This window comes from Meriones unguiculatus, chromosome 3 (assembly GCF_030254825.1).
Source record: "Meriones unguiculatus strain TT.TT164.6M chromosome 3, Bangor_MerUng_6.1, whole genome shotgun sequence".
Classification (NCBI taxonomy): domain Eukaryota; kingdom Metazoa; phylum Chordata; class Mammalia; order Rodentia; family Muridae; genus Meriones; species Meriones unguiculatus.
This window is the reverse complement of record NC_083351.1, coordinates 77,919,618-77,937,001: the sequence shown is the minus strand read 5'-3', so window position 1 is coordinate 77,937,001 and position 17,384 is coordinate 77,919,618. Positions and strand designations below refer to the sequence as shown.

Genomic DNA, 17,384 nt, shown 5'->3' with positions numbered 1-17,384 from the left:
TGTTTCTAGGTTACCTCACTCAGGATGATCTTTTTTTAGTTCCTACTATTTGACTGCAAATTTCATGATTTCCTTGTTTTTAATAGCTGAGTAGTATTACACTGTGTAAATGTACCACAATTTCTGTACCCATTCCCCTGCTGAGGGACATTTAGGTTGTTTCCAGATTCTGGCTATTATGAATAAAGCTACTACAAACATAGTTGAACAAATGTCCTTGTTGAATGGTGGGGCATCTTTTGGGTGTATGCCCAGAGTGGTATAGCTGGATCTTGAGGTAGTGCTATCCCGGAGACTGTCTGCAGAATCGAACAGTATCTGAGTGGGGAGTGAGGACTGAAATAAATAAAGCAAGTCACACGTGATCAGCTTGAGAGGACTGTCAGTAAGAACTGCAGCCTCGAGTTTATTCCACAATTCCTTGTTATAAGCAAAGTAAGAACAATTCACTTCAATACAAGAAAGAAGTTCATGGAATTACCAAACTTGTTTCTTAAACCACTTCCCTATAGCACATATGGTCCAAGGTCACACAAACAAGTTTAAAGAATTTGGTGAAATATCCTGCTTATCTCTGTCTCGGGGTGAAGGCCAGGGTGAAAACATTTTTTGCTGAATACTCAATAACAAAGCAGCTTGACAAACAAGCAGCTCTCCTCAGTGCTATTTGCAATTTTTTGAGAAAGCACCAGATTGATTTCCATAGTGGTTGTACAAGTTTGCACTCCCACCAGCAATGGAGGAGGGTTCCCCTTTCTTCTTGTGCTTTCCAGCATGTGTTGTCACTTGAGTTTTGTTTTTTGTTTTTTTGTTTTTTTTTAATCTTAGCCGTTCTGACTGGTGTCAGATGTACTCTTAAGAGTTGTTTTGATTTTCATTTCCCTGATAACTAAGGATTTTGAACTTTTCTTTAAGTGTTTCTCTGCCATTCGATATTCCTCTGTTGAGAATTCTGTGCTTAGCTCGTACCCCATTTTTAAATTTTAATATTTGGTTTGTTGGTGTCTAATTTCTTAAGTTCTTTATATATTCTGGATATTTAGCCCTCTATCTGATGTAGGGTTGGTAAAGATCTTTTCCCAGTCTGAGGCTGCCATTTTATTCTGTTGACAGTGTCCTTTGCTTTACAGAAGTTTTTCAGTTTCAGGAGGTCCCATTTATTAGTTGTAGGTCTTTTAAGGCAGGCCTTTTATACAAAAAAACTGTAACAACAAGTGTAGGAAGCAAGGAGGGGCAAGCAGCATTTTATACCATTTTGACTAGCTAAACATAATTGATTTTGTTCCAAATGTATTGTATTGTGTTAGGTAGCTTGATAAAGCATTTTAAACTGGTTGACTGAGATTCAGGGTAGAGGAGCTCTTGGGGGATTTCCAGCTTTCTGGGAGTAAGGAACATAGCTGGATGTTTCAATCTTGCTCTAACGGAATATACATTTAATTCAAGCAGGACATGCATTTATAATCTATTGTTTTATTCTAAGCAGCAAATTTTGAACTATTGAATTGTAGGGTATGAGATTTTGAACTTAATTTCACCTTATAATCAAAATGGAGACTTGGAGGCAAATGGCTTCTGATATGCAAGATAGGAAAGAGCAGGTGATAACATAGGAGCCACAGTTACACTAAGAACTAAAGTAGGTCTCTTCTGAGGGGCTATGGAGCTTAAGTACATTAAGCAGGTTACAACACTGTGACAGTAAATATAGTCTTTTTAAACTGTCCCCATGATTAAAGAATGAAAACAAACAAACAAAAAAAAATATGAGGAAGTCCAAAGCCAAGATGGGCTACACAGGCTCAGCTAAACATCCTGAACATGGGGTTCTCTCTGGGCCTTAGCAGTGCAGTTAGAGCCGTGCAAGTCATAAAGATTTCCATACTTTCATTCTAATTGCAGTCTCTTCCCTGCTTTTAGTGTTTATTTGTTTGCTTTTTATTTTTTAAGGAAGGCCTCACTCAGCTCTCTGTCATAGTAGTTTCAGTTGTCACTTTGGCACACTGGAAGAAAAAATTTCAAATGTGCCCTAGAGCAGAATTTAATTCATTATATGCTTCTGGGAGAAGCTATATTCCAATGGGATACTATACTATTGAACTAATGTTTACTATTTTAAGTATAATAACTCACAGTGCTAATTTGTGATTAGTATTGTTTTAAGATATATAAATTATGTATGTCTATACCTGTTACAAAGTAAATTAAATCTTGCAAGTTTGAAGGTTAGTGTAGGGAATTTTGTTGTTGTTTGTTGTTTTTTTGTTTTGTTTTGTTTTATTCTTTCCAAAATTTTGTTAACAAGTAGTTCTTTTTCCCTGGCAAGTGAGCGCAGAGAAGCGGCTGCCTCCATTAAACGCCATTACTCAGCCCCCCAAAGCGGTGGGTAAAGCCCCAGCTTTACCACTTAGTGCGTACCTTAGGCTTACTTCTCCAAGATCTGGACGCTTAATCCTAAAGTAAAAATACCAACACCTCTGTACAGAGCAGTTGTAAAGCTTAAATATACCTTCAAAGCAGTAAATCTCCATTGGACAGAAGCCATTTCTTCTGCACTCTGTGGCTAAACCAAGGAGCTGTGTGTCCAGGCCTTGGGAGTCATTTCACCTAGTGTAAAGCCAAGCCAGCACTTCTGGAATTGAAGACAGGATGAATGTGTTGCAACCTATGGTCAAGATAAGAAAGCAGATTCTGTGTTCCTTGTGATAACTTTCATGTTGTAGGACTAAGGAGGACATGCTGTTCCAAGAACCTCGGATTTGGCTCTATCACAATTTATCTGTATATTAATCTTGTATGGCATGTATAGTAACTTTCTATGGGTTTTTTTTCTGTAGTTGAGGTGACATCCCAGGACCTACAAAAGGGACTCTTCTAACCATATTAGGTGCTTAAGACAACAGATAAGGAAGGGCGTGTCTTACACCCACACTTGTGAGTTCTTCCTGTTCCCTGCCACAGTGGCTACGCTGAGACTGTTTACTGCCTTCACAGGAGCTCACATTAAGTTACTTATTGTTTGAAATTTCCAGAAAACTAGTTTGGTTCAGTAGACTAATTTGCATAGTAACTTAAATGGGTGTGACAGGTAGACCCCATGACAGACTTAACTGGTTAGCAGGCAGTAAAAATGATGACATAGAATTTGTCTTGAAGCTCAGGGACAAAGTCCAACTCTCTCTCTTCCCTTTGGAGAGGGAATGGAGAAGGCAACTTAATCAGGGTGCTACCCATAGGGCAGGAGTGAGGCTGGAGCTTTAGACAGGGCAGGAAATCTTAAGGCTATAGGAGGAGGAAAAGCAAAAGTCAGGCAGGGTGGCCAATGCTCAAAAGACAGAAAGTGTAGAACATTAAGTTTGGGGGTCTAGCACTAAGATAAAATTTTAAAAAAAGGAAAAAAAAAAAGCAGAGTACACGCAGAATTAAACCCAGTAGAGGAGTGGCAAATAGAAGAGAGCAACAGCATTTCTGAAGTTTTCCAGAATACCATGTAATGTCTTGCTGTGGGAACAGCAAGAGGTGTTGGGGGCTTCAGGTTTGTGGGTAAGCACAGATGAAGGGAGTTGGGGAAAGGCGGCTAACAGGGAGGTCAGCTATTATCTGAACCCAGGCAGATTTGAAACTAAGTTGGTTAGTCTGGTTCAGCTCCTCACTGCAAATGGAAACTGCATTCTCTGTCCTCCCCAAAGGAGAGGCATGCCTTTTTCTCTTGGATTTTTGGACAGTCTAGATCACTGAAGTTTATGGAAGGGATGTACCTTGGTAACCAGATAGGGAGTCAGGTATAGTATAAATGACATAGGAAGACAAATTATCTTACTAGAAACGGTGGCCCCTCTCATTAAGAGTGATACCTCATTTTCCTCTAAGTAAATCTGGGCTGGTCTTCATGATTCACCTAATTGATAGAATGTGACAAGATGATGTTATAGTCTACCTAGATCTTTTAGAAACTTGTCCTTCAGAAAACTTCCTCTTAAAACCCTACCAACCGTGCTATAAGAATCCCAAGACAGGTATGAGGCGCTCCAGATGAGCTCCTGGATCACAGCCAATATTAGCCACTGACACTCACATGAGCAAGCCATCCTGAGTGCTCACCCATAGGAGCCTGGGGATGACTGTACAAATGAAACATAGCAAAAGATAACTGCTAAGACAAGCTCTTCTGAAACCTCTGGCCCAAAGAATCATGATTTATCATCTGGAGTTGGGAGGTAATTTGTTATACAGTAATAGCTAACCAGAATCCCTGCTTACATGACATTCCTAACTACAAGAAATCACCTTCCTAAATTCCTACACTAGCCAATAGAAGTAACAGTGGACAGTAACAATGGTGGATCAAAAAGGCTTCCAAGTAGAGACTTCATTTGAAGGTCAGCCTGCTAGTCCTTTAGTAATATTAGCAAGATGTTCCCAAAAGCCAGATTGGACCAGCCAACTCTGGGCCACTTCAACATAAGCTTGGGAATCAGGTTACACCAGCTACTATGCCCTGGAGCCAGAGGCAGCGCAAGGACGCTTGCCTGTAGGTTTCAGGTCCCTCTCTTTCACAACTTGGAAATCATGTAAACTGATCTCTGCCTTGCTATTTCCACCCATTCCCAAGAAGAGCATGAAAGAGGAATAAGTATGAAAGGCTGAGAATATAGTGCAAAAACTCAATTACTTTAATAATTATACTTTAACAGAAAGCTCCTAAGATATGGCTAACAAAAAGGTCAGTTACTATGCTGTAACTGAGAAAATAATATCCATCAGAGAAAAAAACCTTAAAGATAGTTGTGGTATTAAAATATTTGATTCTGGGCTGGCAAGATGGCTCAGTGGGTGAAAGTTCTTGCATCCAAGCCTGAAGACTTGAGTTCAATCACCTGAGCCCAATAGTAGAAGGAGAGAACCAACTTCAGTCCCACACACGTGCTGTCACTGCAACTACCTATGCACCTCTCTCTGCTCCCTCCAACACACAGTATGAGAAAGACCCTTTAAAACATAGATGACATAAAGAAAACACTTGATTCCCCTATATTATGCAAAATAACCAAACAACAACAGCAATAATAATATTTAAATAATGGATGATTTTAGTCACTAAATGCTTCCTGGCTAGAATGACAGTTGATAGTTCTCAATTGATAGTTTACTAGAGATGGTCCAGTTTTATTTACCCAGTGCGTTTAGAGAATAGCCACAACTTAGTGACATGGAAGAAACAGATATTATAGGTGATAATGACATAAACATTTATGTTTTAATAATAGATCTCCTCCCTCATTGATTGATTTGAACAAAAACATATATAAAGAATTCTGATCACAACTTACTATGTTTGTCTTTGATAGAGCTGCCAGTAGTTAAACACTATTTATATATAACCTGTGACATATATCAGCTCTTTTTTTCCTTTTTAAAGATTTATTTATTTTATTATATATACAATGTTCTGCCCGCATGTACATCTGAATGCCAGAAGAGGGCACCAGATCTCATTATAGCGGTTGTGAGCCACCATGTGGTTGGCAGGAATTGAACTCAGGACCTCTGGAAGAGCAAGCAGCGCTCTTAAACTCTAAGCTATCTCTCCAGCCCCATATATCAGCTCTTATCCTTAAACTAAATGTGGCATCCCATTTTATGATTGGAGCTAGTGAGGCTGAGAGAGGTAAAGATTTGACTAGACTACTTGGTAAATAACTTCCAAAATTGAGCTTCAAATCCAGATGCTATGACTTCACAGTAGGAATGCTGTGTTTTCATTTCAACTCATTGCCTTCTTATTGTTGTAGCCACCACAATGTATATTCATTTTTATTTCATATATTTAGTCTTTAAACTTGCACAGAAACAAAATCTAAGCACCCAGAGAAGTGGCAATACTGACAGGCATAAAGCCTGCCATAGGGCTGAATGGAAAACAAGCTTCATGCAACAGTCCTTAGGTACTGTACAAAGCACAAAGTACAAAGGTACTTTCTTCCTACAAATTACCTTTTCTCCATGTCAGAAATTCCAACTCCCCCAAAAGCACATGACACTGAGAGTATTTACAAAAGAAACTGAGAGAAAAACCACCTTGCATGGAAAAGGTAAGCAATAGATGTGTGTCAGTTTGAGTTTGATTTGAAGAATTCAAAACTTTTTTTTTGCTTAATTTCTTATAAGAATTTTTTATCTGCAGATTTGATTCATTTTGTTGTGCTAATAACTGTGTGAAGGTTTCTGTGCCTTTGTTTCTGATAAACCCAATATGAGATTCTAAATTTACCTGATAGTTTCAACCTCATTGTGGATGCAAAGATTTACAGCTGCAATATCCAAAACATAATAATTTCATGATTATTTCTTAGTTAAGTAATAAAAATAAATTCTATGGCAGTATAAGGCTGCCTCATATCTTCTGGTGTACACAGGTTTTTATTGTTATTCTAATTAAATAATTTATGTAGATAGCTTCAAAATAGAAGGAAATGTAATTCACATTAAGTTTAGAAACAGACTTTACACTTGATCAAATAAGACACACTACAAGATATTAGAAAGAAATAAGCATATATCAAATAAATGGGTGCATTATATATTACATTCTGTTTCCTGTTACTATATCTAGTAATATTTAATGCATTCCTTTAGTTGATCTGATTATATAACATATACTGATATGTACATGTTGTGTTGGTTTTTCCTACTTGGCCCCAAGCTCCTGGAATAATGACTCAGACTCAAAATATATTTACAAATACCTAGCCATACAGCTAAGCTCAAACCCTGATTGGCTCGTAACTTGATAACTTATTATTCTAATCAAAGTTCTGCCATGTGGCTGATTACTTCTGCTCAGGTCTTCTTTCATGTCTTTCCAGGGAAGTTTCCTGTGTCTGGCTCTATTCCAGAATAGTTTCTGCTTGCCACATGTCCTACCTTCTACTCAACCCTTTCCTATAGGCTATAGATTTTTTTTTATCAACAAGTGTTGCATCCGTTCAATACACAAGATATTCTCTCTACATGTGCATATATACGCCACATAGATATAATGGATTTACTATTTGATATTATATATGTAACATATTTTGTGTACATCAAGCAAATTCTGCCAAGAATAGTCATTGCAATGTGAATAAAAGTGTCTATAGATTTCAGGATTCCAGCTAACTTGATTTCTTTTTCTTTATCCGTGTTTTAATTATCCTGAGTTTTCATAAGTGTGTATATTTTTAAATATATTTTTTAAAATTGAAAACCATGCGTTAATATAGTAATCTGCCAACTATAGTCTATTTCAAAAGCTATGCATTGAATGTGCTCAGTGTACAAACAGGTACCATGTTGTTTTTCCAAACTCCTAGTTTCACTTCATAACTCCCACGACTACATTGACTTCAACTTGTTGAGATCAGGCTCTGCCCTGCCCTAAGTTGCTCCATGTTATATGAAACAGTAATTTTCCGACTGTGTCTTGCCTTGAAAGACTGTTTTACAGGCAGCTTGTGACTCTACTTTGAGTGTGAAGGATGACACTGTACCTGGGTAGACATGTGATCACACCATCTGTCTGGCACCATTCCTGGAGCACAGCTTGATAAATGAGTATTCCCTATAAATTTATCTGGGCAAATTGGGACTGTAGCAGCATATAAGCTTGTGTCAGGAAAAAACAGGCCTAAGAACTTATCAGATACAGTAGTTAGAGGAAAGGGTATGACTCCCTCACCTGAACCCTCTATAAAGGTTGGCACTGAATGTAATAGTTCTGGTTTGTGACTGCAACATCATGTCTTATGGGCCTGAGGACTCCAGAGATAGAGTGCTCATCTAGGTTCCTTCCAAGCAGCAAAGACTGTATACTTTTAAATAATAACAGACCAGGAGTTAACAAGATGGCAAATAAAAGTGCTTGCCACCAAGCCTGATAACCTGAAACCCACATGGTAGAAAGAGAGAAGTGATTTTACACATTTCAATTTGACCTGCACATGCATGATCTAAGCCTTCCATCTTGGAAGGAAGCTCATTAGCCACAGGATGGGGGGGGCTATAAAACAGGATATTTTAAGACAGAATTTTAAAGGGATATTCTAAGGGGGAGCTCATTAACCCAAAGAATGTTTACAGGGGAATCTAATAAGCTCGTGGAGTAAAATCAATGGTTTTAGGAAGTTCCTGAAACTGATCAAATTCTGGAGGTCAGTGATTGTCAACCTTCCTAATGCTATGACCCTTTAATACAGTTCCTCATGTTGTGGTAATCCCCTCAATCATAAAATTATTTCAGTTGCTACTTCATAACTGTAATTTTGCTCCTGTTATGAATCATAGCATAAATGTTAGTATTTTCTGATGGTCTTAAATGATCCCTTCACTGCTCCAGGCCCTTCTCTCCCCAAGCATATATAAGCAGTACAGACTGCTGAATGATACTCTCAGATAAGCTGAGCTGTCTAGAAGAAGTGGAAACTAACAAAGGTGTCTAAAAAACAGGCTCAGACCAATAGAGCTCTCCAACCAACAGGATACTCTCCAACCTATTGAGCTGTTCACAAGCAGTGTGGTATGTTCCAGATTTCCATCACTGAGTCATTGCTGTTCCTGGAAGGAACCCCAGTAAGACTCATTGGTTCACCTAGTTGGATTTGGGTAGTGTTGTTACTTTGTTCCATCATTACTTCCCTACCTGGGGTGAGTAGATGTTTTTTCATGTCTTCCCAGGAATAGTGTCATACAACATGCACTGTGATATGACTCCCCCCAAATAAATATAATTTTAAAAATAATAAAACAAATGGCTACAGTACAACGAGAACAATAGTGTGAAAAGGGTAACTTCTTTCCTCCTGGTTCTCAAGATGACTGCTTTCTTCCCAGTGCATGATTCTCTCATAGAATCATGCAATTATCTAAAGGTCATCAAGCAGAAGACCTTTGATCTGTGGAGCATCAACTGACATCATGAATGTTGTCCAGACAGCTATTGGTCTTGCTGGGGCCTATCCCTAACTGCACCCCAGCACTGTGAATCTCCTCTCTCACCATCACAGTGATGGCTCTGCCCACCGGTGGTCTGAACCATGTGGTGTGGTTTACGTGTCAAAGGACCAGGAAACTGACTGCCCTAGGGACTTGGCTCAGTGTCTGCTGTTAACACTGCCTACTTACTCACTACCTGCCTGTCTTGTTTGCCCTTCTGGACATTCCATCCATTCATCCACTCCCTGTCCTCACATATTTTGCCCTTTCACCTGAGCAGCTGGACTCGGCTCTGCTGTTTTGCTCTCAAAGCTGTGATCCAGCGTCAGTCTGACTCAGCACCAGCAGTTTCTCCAACAGAGCTAGAGTAATTAATTTGTTTACATAATATTCAGCCCTGCAATGCTGTAACAATGATTAAAGTAATAAGCTGAAGGGGGTGGTAGCAGGAACCACCAGTAAAAGCAGAAATGTGTCAGTAACTCAGGTCACCTTCTCAGGAAAAAAAAAAAAAAAATCCAGAGACAGTAATCTTGGAAATGGCAGCTTCCCTGATTATCAGGAACAACAGCAAGGAAGCCAAGAAAGCACAGAACTGGACAGAGGAAAAGCTGTGACATAGAAGCTGCAGATGTCTCTATTGATCCTGAGATCTCCAGAGCTCAGATGGGACTTCAAAATTCCTAAACAAGATGGTCCTGGTGGCACACACCTTGAATCCCAGCACCTGGGAGGCAGAGCCAGGCAGAATTTTCTGAGTTTAAAGTTAGCTTGATCTACCCAGCAATTTCTAGTTCAACCAGGGCTACATAGAGATACCCTGTATCAATCAATCAATCAATCTGTCAGTCAGTCAATCAATTAATCCCAATGTCCCAAAACTATTCAAGGAATATTAGGTTCCTAAACCCTCCGAGTAGTTATTGAAAGTCAGCTGTCCTTGGGTTTGTAACTTGAGTGAGGCAACTCCCTTCTCCCAGGACAATTTCTGGAGAATTCCTGAACAATTCAACCCTGAACCTTGTCCTCCCAGAAGCTAAAGGCAAGGGTGTCTGCTGCCGAATCACTGCCAGGAGAGTGATAGGAGTAACATGTCTCAGGAGTCACAAAAGGGGATGCTTATGTTAATGAGATCCCCTTGTTTCATTCATGTATTTATTTTATATGGGGACAACTCCTCAGGATCCATTAATCTTCCTTTTTTTTTCCGAGCTTGCTTTCAGTTCATCCCCATCTTCTTCATTCTCCTCCTTATGCCCTTCTTCTTTTTATCATAATGTCTCCCTAAACAATCCTAGGTTGCTCTTAAATAAGCCAATCCTTTTAGCTCACTTCCCAAATGCTAGAATTAATGTCATGTGCCACAAGCCTGGCTAACAATGTCCATTCCAATCTCATCTCTTACCTCCATCTAGTGCTGCAGATGAAACCTGGAGCTTCATGGATTCCAGGCCCGTGCTCTACCACTGAGCTACACACAGTCTTCCATGATTCATTTCCTGGAAAACTTGACAAAAGGAAAAACAGTGGAATGAAATTTATCTGTCAATATCACAGCTTACCTCAAGGCCATTTCTGTTACTCACTGTCTCCTATCAGGTGCCTTGCATCTCATTTTTGATTGTTCATGTCGTCAACCCACATTTGTTGCTCCAGGTTGCTATGTCTTAGGGAAGCCCAGAATCTTATCTACAAGTGATCTGGGTCCATTGTCACCCTGTCCTTTCAGATCATAGTAGTTACATTTGCTCATTTATTATTACACTTGGAACATGGACATGAACATGGATTGAGCTTGGTGGCTCACAACTCTAATTCTCATGCTAGGAAGAGGTAGGTAGGATGAGCATGGACTACATACCAGCAGGAATCTCTCAACAAGCAGACAAAGTAACTGAACAGGGGCACTGAAGGAAAGACTGCCCACTGTCTGAGGGTTTCTATTGCTTCAGTGAAACACCATGACCAAAAAGTTGTGAAGGAAGGGGTTTATTTGGCTTACACTTCTATATTGCTGTTCATCATAGAAGGAAGTAAGGACAGGAAGTCAAACAGGGAAGGAACTTGGAGGTAGGAGCTGATGCAGGGGCCATGGAGGGGTGCTGCTTACTGGCTCACTTCCCCTGTCTTGCTCAGCCTGCTTTCCTATAGAACTCAGTAACTCCAGCCCAGGGATGGCACCACCTACTATGGGCTGGGCCCTTCCCCATTAGTCACTAACTGAGGAAATGCCTTACAGCTGGATGTCATGGAGGCATTTTCTCAATTGAGGTTCTTCCTTTCTGATTACTCTAGTTTGTGTCAAGTTCACATAAAGCCAGCCAATTCATCCACTGATACATGTTGAAGGGTAGTGAGGCAGACTTTATTCAGAACCATCATGATGGCCACAGGAGAACTATGCAAAGGGATTTTACAATGGAGAAGAGAGATTGCATCCAAATCACAGCTATCTCATATGCAAGTAAGAACTGATAGGAGGGGTAGGCTTAGAAAATGGAAGAATTACTAAGAAGAAACATTAGGCTTAGTGGGGATCTTATGGCGAAACCACCTACCTGGATTCGTGCTGAAAACAGCTGGTAGAGATTAGACATCACCTGAACAACAGCAGAGGAAAACGAACACATCAGGGATGCAAGGTTCACAGGTGTTGTAGGAAAGGGGGTTCTTACCAAATTGACTTAGCAGAGCTCTTGTGAAGACTGGATTTTATATGGGAATGCACAGATGGGACTAGGAGACATTTTTAGAAGATGGATTAAGTGTGGCTAGGCAAAAAGTCATTTATCAGGGGTCATTCACAAACACCCAAGTGGATCATTTGAGTCTGAAACCCATTGCTTCCTGCTCATCTGTGAAAAGTAAGTGCTATTTCCTCCTGATGAGTAAGTTCAATTCCTTTCCAGGATGTTGTTTCTTTTGTTCTCTACTAATCTGTCAGCACAAAAAACCCTAAGTGACTGCACAGCATTTATAGCTGGAAATTCAACGGGGCTAATTATACACACCCCTCTCAAACCACAACCTCTCATTGCTGTAACTGGGGACAAGAAGTGGGATGCTGAGGCTAAAGTGAGGACCAATCTTCCATTCCTAGCTTCTTCTCATAGAGTAGATTTTACAGCAGTGTGGCGTGTGTGTGTGTGTGTGTGTGTGTGTGTGTGTGTGTGAATGAGGTCATGATAGCATATCTGATCATTAGAGTATATCCTGAATACTGCAGTATGGAAACCACTCTGTGCAAAATATCATGTGTAAGTCCATACATGTCTGTCTCTTCGAAGGCCCACCTGGTTACTCTCTCAAGTCAACAGCTTCCAGAGGTGTGGCTGTGAGGGGTCCAGCAGACAAGTCTCTGGTTCTGAAGTGAGGTTATTCCAGGTACTAGCCCTCAGATATTGACACTGCTAGGGCTCTATGGGCAAGAAGGCAAATGTCCACATTTAACAGGTTTGATTTTAGTAAAATAAATCCCTTTCTTCACCCCAGTGTCTGATCGAAGCTCTATCAGCAGGAACTCACCCCAAGACTCTGCGGATGTCAGGTTAGGGATCTGGCCTTGTTAAACAGAAATACCCGGTGTAGGGTTTATTACAGCCACATGGTCATGTGGTTTCTTTAGACAATGTGCCATACCCTGGTTGCTTCTTAAAAAGCTGTCTCGAATCAACTGACCAGATCACTTTGTCTAGTTAGTTATGTTGTGACTAATTCACAGTGGGTATTTTTCTGGTAAATATTCACACATAACAATCCTTCCCATGAGCTTCATCATGTGCTTTTCACAGCATTCTTCTTGCCCAATATTTTAAATTGTCTCCTTCCAAGTTCCCAGCCTTCCCACCAAAGAGCTGTCATTGTTCATGGTTTTAGTATTTATTATCACCTTGAACCCACTTCTCTCACACAAAGCAAAAGACCAGGTACATGTACCAAAACTTTCACCAGTAGACTTCCAGTCATCAAATGTCCTTATGGCTGCCCTTAATTTGGGCTTAGTTAAAAATTTATTCTTGTTTCAATTAGAATGTAATATGTTTCCCTCAGAGAGGATTGTCTGGGGAAGAAGTAACTCACTGAGAGGCAGGCCTTGAGGGTGATAGCTAGCCTCACTTACAGCTAGAATTATCTCTTCAAGGTCAGCTGCTGAGATATAAGTAAGATACATTGTAAGCTTCCCACTGCCATCGGTGGAGTGGCCTCCACGCACATTCCTTCCCTACCAGGACGGACTACATTGCCTGAATGAATAACTCATTCTTCCTTAAGATGTTTCTGTCAAGGTTTTCATCTCAGGACTTCGAAAGTAATTAATACAACTCTCTCTGCAAAGGACATTCCTAAACGAGTAAAAAGACAAGCCACGAGATGTCAGGCCTGGCATCCCGCAACTGGAATCCTAGCACTTGGAGGCAGAGGCAGGAAGGTCATCTTTAACTACAGGAGACCCTGTTTCAACATATACACCACACACTCGGGGGTTGGAGAAACAGTTCATGGACTGTAACTTGTGAATTACACGCTTGACAATGAACTTAAACCAAGAATGAAGAATTCTCAAAAACCAACAGTAAGAAAATAGTTCAAGGGGCTGGAGAAATGGCTCAGCAGATTAGAGTGTGTTACTACTCTTGCCAGGCCTTTAATACACTCGGGAGGCAGAGACTGACAGATCTTTGAGTTCAAGGTCAGACTGGTCTACAGAGTGAGTTCCAGGACAGCCAGGCCTACACAGAGAGACCCTGTTTCAAAATCCCAAAATAAACAACAACAAAAGAGTCTATACTACTTTTGCAGAGGACGAGAGTTCAGTTGCCAACACCCATATCTTGCAGCTTGTAACTGCCTGTAACTACAGTTCAGGAGATCTGATTCCCTCGTCTGGCCTCCAAAGAGGCAACTGCACTCAGGTACACACATGTATACACACACACACACAAACACACACATGCATGCATGCACACACATAAACAAACAAAACAGTTCCACATAAAAAATGGAAACTTTTTTTTTTAAACACTGGCTTTTACCAAAGCCAAAACAGATACTGCATGGGCAAGTAAACACATGGAAATTTGCCTGGCATCATTAGGAACATGCTGGTTTGAGTCACAGTGAGACACCACTACTCACCTATTAGATTGGCTTTAGAATTATTCATGAAGATCTAAGAAAAATACTGTAATTTCATACACATTTATAGTGAGAATGCAAAATAATATCGGTATATCCGAAAACTGTTGGACATTTCTTTGTAAACCTATACAACCCACTCAGACGTTTCATTGAAAAGGAATACCAGAAGAAAACAGAGATTTCCAGTTAAAAGAGTCTAAACATTTTCTAGCAGTAACCAGCTGTTTGATCTCAATCCAAAACCAGCATTTTAAAATCTGTTTTGACATAATATAGACCATCTGTTTAAAATAACTTTCTGATGATGTCACTTAATGTTGATATGCCTAAAAATGCACAGGAAAGAAATTAGACTGGACTTCAAAGGGCTCACGTGGTAAATTGTATATGTTGTATTTTGTATTTATTTCCCTTCATACCTTGAAATATCCATTAAGTGAAGGATACAGAGAAAAGTCTCAATTGTGAAACTGTTAAGCCTTCCATCACTCAGCCCACTAGGAATTCATGGCATGTATGTGTATGTATGTATGGTGGTGGGGGGAAGCATGTATGTGTATGAATGTGTGGTGGGGGAAGCATGCATGTGTATGTGTAGTGGTGGGGAAGCATGTATGTGCATGTATATGTGGTGGTTGTGGTGTGGGGCAGCATGTATGTGTATGTATGTATGGTGGTGGTATGGGGGAGCATGCATGTATATGTGTGGTGGTGGTGGGGGAAGCATGTATGTGTATGTATGTGTGGTAGTGGTATGGAAGCATGTATATGGGGGGGGAAGCATCAGGCTCTCCATGTTGATTTCCTCATCCTTCTCTCTTTGTCAAAGTGTGCCTCACAGATCATCGTTGTCCAGGATACCTGCATCCTAGAAATGAGTCCATGGGTCAAAGGCAATGGTTGCTGACAACTGAGGTTATTCAGATGCTTCTTAATAAACAGAGGGAGTGAGCCTTCTTGCTTGCCTTTGAAATTTGTGGTACTACTGTTTTTATTTTTAGACTTATTTTTAAATTATATACATATGTGCCTATGTCTGTGTGGATGTATGCACGTGAGTGTGAGTGTGTGGAGGCTAGAGGTATTTCCTTTGGAACTGGAGTTACAGGTGGTTGGGAACTACCCAGCAAGAGTGCTGGGACTCAAATGCAGAGTAGTGTGGAACAGCCTCCCCACTGCTGGGACTGTGTGCATCCACCACCAAGCTTGGCCTGGTTCAGTGATCCTTTGCCCTCATCTGGGCCTAAGTTGTCAATGAGATGGCTCTTATTTCAGGGCCTGTTACATTAGGAAAGCTTCGCAGAGCAATAGAGCAACAGAAAAAGAACTTCACACCTTATAAAGCTCATGCTGTGGCTAATTTAGTATTAGCAAAGATAACAGGAAGGACAGTGCAAGAAGGAAACAGTGGGAGTAGGTAGGCAAGGTCTGACCACAAGGCACCTAGAAGCAATTACTCCGAATTCTAACAGTGGCACAGAGCCGGAGGTTAAGGATGTAAAACTAGGGGATCAGAGCACAAGCTGCTCAACACACAGATGCTGAACTTCATTTGGTCATTCGTGATTGAGGTATAGCTGTGTATGTACAGGTCTTGGAAGTGTGGTCATGGAGAAACACTTTCTACTGAATAGAGTTAGCAGCTTACGGAACTTAAGGGTACTGATTTTAGAGTTGAGTAGGTTTAGAATCCTAGATCAGATATTTAGTATCAATGCAACTTACAAATTACTAAAACCATTTTTTGTCTCAATTTCCCAATTTTTAAAAAAAGAAAAAAAAAACTGGTAAAGCTTATTTCATAGAGTTTTTGTCATCAATGTAATTAGTATAAATTTTTAGAAAACTGCTTGGGCCACAATAATACTCAGTAATTATTAGCTATGAATATAAACAGCGACTCATGCTTGAATCTCTGTTAGGTAGAAAATGCAATAAAGGAAAAGAATTCTGACTAAGAGGATCAAGCACAACAACTGAAGGTGCAGTGTTAGGGGAACTGTTCTCCAAGAGGGTGACCTTGGAACATGAGAATAAACTGTGGACAAGGTGGCAGGGAAAGAGGCCAGGGACAACAAGGAACCAATACTTACCTCATTGAACCTATCTTTTAAAAATACACACACGTCTGTAATCGTGAATGTTGCGGCCTTATATGAAGTCTCAGAGTAATATGAAAAGATGGACGGACATGAAGTGACATCTATGTAGACTATAAACAGCTTCACGGGAGTTCACTTAGACTTTGCCTTCACTGAGGCACAGCAGGTTTTGGTGCCAGAGCTCTCCCTCTGATTTCGGGGCTGTTTGAGCCGTGGTCTCACACGTTCTAGGCTGGTCTTCAGTTCTCCATGCCGCTGAAGATGACCTTGGACTTGTGATCCTCCTGTCTTTACCTCCCAAATGCTGTGATTATAGGTGCAGTGCTGGGAATAAAATCCAGGTTTTCGTGCTAGCAAGCGCTCTAACAAACGAGCTACACCCCCAGCCCTCTATGTCTTTTGACTCTTATAGTTATGTCCTCTTGATGGACCAGAGATGGAAAGTCTTCTGTGTAAATCTTCCTTTGCCCCTGTTTCTGAAATACTTCGTATTTAAACCTGACAAGATAGATGGCTGGCTGGTGGTAGACTCCCATCACCAGCAAAGGCAGGGGGATTATGAGTTCAAGTCCAGCCTGACTTCATAGAGTTTCAGAAGGAAAATAGTTTTAAAAGATTAAAGACTCGGAAAGGGTTTATGAGCTCCTGAGACAGGTGCAGATTAAGGCAGAGCAACTCTATTTTCACAAAGGAAGGAATCAGCGACCGGAGGTCCTGGGGTTGCCTGGAGGCCTACAACACAGGTTTGCAGAGTCGATGGCCTAAGTCGACGGTATTCGGTTCCTGGTGACCAAAACTTTGACCGTTTTTCTTTCTATTTTGCCAACTTGGTTTTACACAAGACGGGGCTTGAGGCTAGAGTTCAGCCTCAGTTTAAGCGTCCACGTCTGAGCAGGGTTCCCAGAGCCGGCGGACAGCTCTTAGAGCGACGCCTTCTTCGCGGCAGGTACCAACGGGGAGCAGCACAGCGGAGCCGCAGCCAGATCCGCATCCTCCGCGGCGCAGCGAGCGCGTCCGGTCCCCGGGGGCCTCTCGGCTGGGGGCCTCGCGGAGGACGCTCGCGGCCGCTGGTCGCGCCGCGGGGCTCCGGCCAGCAGGGGGCGCTGCGGCCCGCTCTCCCGGGAGCGGCCGAGCCAGCGCGGTGGGTGTTTCTCTCTTTCCCTCTCGCGCTCT

The 17,384-nt window shown here is 41.1% G+C and overlaps 1 long non-coding RNA gene across 2 annotated transcripts; it reads right to left on the bottom strand.

Annotated features, from left to right (window-relative positions):
* Positions 1–373: 373 nt before the first annotated feature.
* On the bottom strand, positions 374–17,345 carry LOC132653099 (uncharacterized). Of its 2 annotated transcripts, XR_009590790.1 has the most exons (5): positions 16,203–17,345; positions 12,264–12,388; positions 11,529–11,570; positions 10,376–10,477; positions 374–2,665 (listed from the first exon to the last, which is right to left on the bottom strand). It is a non-coding gene; the product is annotated as an uncharacterized LOC132653099 (long non-coding RNA). The 2 variants fall into 2 exon arrangements; XR_009590791.1 differs by lacking the exon at positions 12,264–12,388.
* Positions 17,346–17,384: the final 39 nt, after the last annotated feature.